This window comes from Rhinolophus sinicus, linkage group LG01 (genome assembly GCF_036562045.2).
Source record: "Rhinolophus sinicus isolate RSC01 linkage group LG01, ASM3656204v1, whole genome shotgun sequence".
Taxonomy (NCBI): Eukaryota; Metazoa; Chordata; class Mammalia; order Chiroptera; family Rhinolophidae; genus Rhinolophus; species Rhinolophus sinicus.
The window spans coordinates 147,273,886-147,279,885 of record NC_133751.1 but is presented as its reverse complement, the minus strand read 5'-3'; positions in this window follow the sequence as shown (position 1 = coordinate 147,279,885).

Genomic DNA, 6,000 nt, shown 5'->3' with positions numbered 1-6,000 from the left:
GGTAATTGACAAACTGATTCTGAAGTTTATATGGAAATGCATAAGACTCATAATAGCCAACACACTATTGATGGAGAAGAAAAATGTCAGAAGACTGACACTCCTCGGTTTCAAGATTTCCTATAAAGCCATAGTAATCAAGACAGTATGGTATTGGTGAAAGAATAGACAAATTGATAAATGGAACAAAATAGAGAACTCAGAAATAGTCCAACAAAAATATATTTAACTGATCTTTGAAAAAAGGTGCAAAGGCAATTCAGTAGGGAAATGGTAGTCTTTTCAACAACTGGTGCTGGAACAACGGGACATCTACATGCACAAAATTGAATCTAGACACAGACCTTACAGCATTTACAAAAGTTAACTAAAAATGGATCATAAACCTATATGTAAAATTCAAAATGATAAAACTCCAAGAAGATAACATAGAAAATCTATGTGACCTTGTGTTTGCAGTGAATGTTTAGATACAACAACAAAAGCACGATGTATGAAAGAAAAGTTGATAAGTTAGAGATCATTAAAATTAAAATCTGCTCTGAAAAAAGACACTGTTAACAGATGAAAAGACAGACCACAGACTGGGAGAAGATATTTATAAAACACACATCTAATAAAGTACTGGTATGCAAAGTATACAACGAACTTAAAACTCAACAATAAGAAAATAAGCAACCCAATTGTAAATGTGCTAAACATCTGAACAGACACTTCAGCAAAGAAGATATATAGATGGCAAATAAGCATATGAAAAGGTGATCAACATCATATATCATTAGGGAATTGCAAATTAAAATAATGAGATACCACTACACACCTATCAGAACGGCAAAAATCTAAAACACTGACAACACCAAATGCTGACAAGTATGTGGAGCAAGAAGAACTCTTCCTTTATTGCTATTGAGAATACAAAATGGTACAGCCACTTTGGAAGACAGTTTGGCAGTTTCTTACAGAACTAAACATACTCTTAACATATGATTCAGCAGTCACACTCCTTGATATTTACTCAAATTAGTTGAAAACTTATGTCCACACAAAAACTTTCACTCAAGTGTTTATAGCAGCTTTATTCGTAATTACCAGCACTTGAAAGTTTTTTATATATATTCACACACACATATATGTATATATACATATATGTTATATATATTTATACTTTATAAATATATTGTATATATTTTTATAAAATACATATTAATAATATTATATATATATATATATATACATATATATATATATATCCATTCAGCAATAAAACAGAATGAAGTACTGATTCATGCTACAATATGAACCTTAAAAACATTATGCTATGTGAAAGAAGCCACTCACAATAGATCATATATTGTATGGTTCCATTTATATGTAATGTACAGAATAAGCCAATCCATAGAGAGAGAAAGTCGATTTGTGGTTTCTAGGAACTGGGGGAAGAGAAATTGGTAGTGACTGCTAATAGGTATGGGGTGTCTTTTTAGGGTGATGAAAATTTGGAATTAGACAGCAGTGATGATTGCACAGATGTGTGAATATACTAAAAGAAAATTGAATTGCACACTTTAGAAAGGTGAATTTTATGGAAAGTGAATTATATTTCAGTAATAAAAATATCTAAAAAATGACATCTTCCTAGTAACCCTGTCATAGCTGATCCCACGAGTGTAATTGTGAAAACAGCAGTACATGAAAACCTACACTACTGCCAAAAAATTAAAATGGTTAGTAGTGTGATTAGGAAACTGTACAATGTGTATTCACTAACTCCAAAGGGAGAGCTGGAGTAGGAAAAACAACTCACATGTTTCCCTATGTAGAATAAAGACAGTTCTAGTAATTGGGGCAAAATGTAGAGCCTTTTCCTTGTGCTTAGTTCCCCTGATTGAAATGAGGTTTGTATAACAGAAAGCTGTACAGGTATTGCATTACTGTTTTTTTAAGATGGCCATAATACCGCACCAGCTCTTTCCTATTTTTTTCTATATTCACCATGTAGGTAACTGGTAGAATAAGGATGTTGCACTCTGGGATACACGAGTATGTTTCTCCACAGGGATGCGGAAAGGAAGTACCTTGATAACATGTGGTGGGAATTATAATTACTATGATTTTTAACAGAAATGTTTTAAAAATTAAAGGTAAATTAATAGGGACTTCTGTTTCTGAACAATATGAAGTAACTGGACAAGATTTACCCTCTTCTAAAATAAATGGGGGAAAAAGAATATATGAAAGCAGTGTTTTCAAGATGCTGGACATCAGGTAACAAAGGACATTGTTCCCTGAGAAGAGGGGAATCGAGCAAGATGAACCTCCGATTGCCTCAGCTTACTGCGCTGAGAGATATCCCAGGCCCTGTCAAAGGATAGGAAAATGGAGGGAAAGCTCAGACACTCGAGTTGAGAAGACATAAAGATGGTAATATGGATATAAAAGATATACAACATCATTAGTCATAGGGAAGTGCAAATTAACACACAGATACCACTACACAGCTGTTGTTAGAATGACTGATATTAAAAAGAGAGACCATCCCAAGTTTGGGCTAGAATGTGGAAGATCTGAAGCACTCATTCACTGCTGGTGGGAATGTCAAATGGATAGTCTTTTTGGAAAAACAGGTTAGCAGTTTCTTAAAAAACTAAATATATATCTACCATATGATCTAGCTATTCCACTCCTTGGTGTATGCTCAAAAGAAGGGGAAAAAAAAGTGGTAACATCCACATGAAATGTTGTACCAGCATTTTTTTTACCAGCATTATTTGTAATAGCCAAAAGTGTCTATTACAATCCAAATCTCAATCAACTGATGAAATAAATAAACTCTGGTATCTGTACAATGGAATACAACTTAGCAATAGAAGGGAATGAACAATTTATACATGCAACAAAATTGATGATTCTCAAAATAATTACACTGAATGGAAGAAAGCAGACAAAAAAGAACGTATACTACATGATTCTATTTATATAAAATTCTAGAAAATGCAAATTAATCCATTAAAAGCAAATCCTTGGTTGCCTAGTGATCACAGAGTTGAGTAATATGGAAGCATGGGAAAGAGGTATAAAGGAGCATGAGAAAACTTTTGAGGGAAATGGTTATGTTCATAATCTTGGATTATGTTGAAATTTCACAGTATATGTCTATCTATATATATACACACATGTATATATGTATATATATATAAACACATGACAAAAATGATCTAGTTATAAACTTGAAATATGTACAATTTATTGTGTGCAAATTACAAGAAGTCCTCATTTTGCACAGTTCTAATATGCACAAATTTAAATCAGCATGTTCAATTAAATTACACCCATCCCCTAAAAACATGATTCAAATTTAGTTTACCACAGAGCATTTATTGTAAATAATTGCATGAAGTATAAACTTTGTGGCTAGCCCTTCAGCAGCAAAGTTTATATAACAGAGGCACACCATGATCAGTGACCAGTCATATTACTTTTCTCAAAGTCTGTTGATGGGTTTTCACTGCACATCTGACATTCAGTTCATGTACAGAAAGCAAAGCATGTAGTTGTGTTACCTTTTTGACTCCCAGTGACCAACACACATTTTACCAAAATGAATAATCAAAAGAAAAGAAAAGGTAATTGGCTGACTGTTACAGTTAATTTTATGGTTAATTTTAACTTGCCAGGGCCATGACCAGGTATTTGATGAAAGGTTATTCTCAGTATATCTGTGAGGGTGTTTCAGGATGAGATTAACATTCGAATCAGTAGACTGAGTAAAGCAGATTGCCTCTCTAATATGCTTGGCCCTCATCAAATGAGGGCTTGAATAGAACAAAAAGACTGACCCTCCCATGAGTAAGAGGAAACTACTGCTGCCCAACTGATGAGCTAGGACATGTCTTTTCCTGCCTTCAGCATTTCTGGAGTCTTGTCCAGCTCTGCTTTGGATTGAAACTTACACCATGGACTTTCCTGTTTCTTAGGCCTTTGGACTCGGTCTGGAACTACACCATCAACTCTCCTGCGTCTCCAGCTTGCCAACTGCAGATCATGGGACTTCTCAGCCTCCATAATTACATGAGTCGATTTCTTATAATAAATGGCTTTGTACATGTATCCTGCTAGTTCTATTTCTCTGGAGATCTCTGATTAGTACAGATTTTGGTACTGAGAAGTGGGGTGGCTGTTGTAGCTAATACCTAAAAATGTGGGAGTGGCCTTAGAACTGAGTCATGTGTAGAGACTAGAAGAGTTTTGAGGTGTATGCTAGAAATATGGACATTGAAGGCCATTAAAGGGCTCAGAAAGAAAAGGAGAGCTCAAGAGAAAGCTTCCATCTTCTTAGGGAATACATAAATAATCATGGACAGAATGTTGGTAGAAAAATGGGCATTAAAGGTCATTCTTCTGGTGAAGTCTCAAATGGAAATGAGGACAGATTATTGGAAACTGGAGGAAAGGCAACCCTTGTTAAAAAGTGGCAGAGAAGTTGGCTGAGCTGTGTTCTGGATTTTGTGGAAGACAGAACTTGTGAGTGATGAAATTGGATATTTAGCAGAGGAGATTTCTAAGCAAAGCATTAAAGGTGAGGCTTGAGTCCTTATTGTTATAGTAAAATGTGAAAGGAGAAAGATGAATTGAAGATATAATTGTTAAGCAAAAGGAACCAAAACGTGGAGGTTTGAAAAAATTTCAGCCTATCCATATTGCAAAAAATGAAAAGCTTGTTCTGAAGAGAACACGAAGGGTGTGGCTGAACAACCATTTGCTAAAGAGATCATGGGTGCAACTTATGGATTTAATCAACCATTTCAGCAGAAGCCAGGAATAAGAGATGTGATTATACCAGCAAAGACACTGTCAATTTAAATGAAAGAGGACAGAGAAAGCAGGTTGGAATGAAGGGTGGCTCTAGGATTTCTTGATTGTACAGGACAGGATCATAGACCTATTAAGTTGGAAACATACACTATGCTTAAAGATAAAGGAAGAATGACCCTGAAGGAGAGTCAGAGATCATCAGGGCTGCCTCTCACTACGGGCCCAGGGATCATGGTTTTAGATGGAGTTATAGATGAACTACTTGACCATGGAAATGTTGACGCTGCTGTCATTCAAAAGACTCTAGATATTAAGTCAGAGGAATTTAGTGAAGGTGAAGTTATCAACATAAGTGAGGGAAATGGTTGTGATAAAAAGGATTAAGATACCCCAGAGGAAGTAATCCAGTAAAAAATATCTAGATAAAATGTTGGAAGCTTATCCAGACTTAAAAAGTATGTGAAATTTATCAAGGCATAGAAAAGGTGGTGCTTATTTCTTAACCTTAATTTATAGGAAGAGGAGAAGGCAAGTCTGTTCAAACGACTCAATCATTTTTTTTAACATGGAAATTAGAAAACATTTTAATCTCAATATTTTTAATTTTTAAAGTTACAGTTATAAATAAATATTAGTTTTAATTTTTTTAAATTTTATTATTTTTTAATTTATTGGGGTGACAATTGTTAGTAAAATTACATAGATTTCAGGTGTACAATTCTGTATTACATCATCTATAAATCCCATTATGTATTCACCACCCAGAGTCAGTTCTCCTTCCATCACCATATATTTGATCCCCCTTATATATTAGTTTTAATTTTTAAATTTTGCTATAAATTTATAGCCAACGGTAAACATTTTCAATTTTTTGACAAAAATTTGTAAAGGTTATGGAACAATTATACTTTTTTCCACTAATTACTAAGAAAACTTTCTATGTGTGAAGTTACACCGTCATTTTTACATCCATTATTGTGTAAGTGAAAGTTGCTTGTATATATCAATTAAAACTGCCAAAAATAAACTGATGATAATTTAAAATTCCGATTTCGAATTAAATTGTATTCAAAGGCAACAGAAAGAAATTGAAATATTAATTACAAATTAAGTTAAACTAAAAGGTTTTATTCAATTAAATTCAAAAGCTTTGAAAAAAATCAGAATTAGCCCAAACAACACCAAATA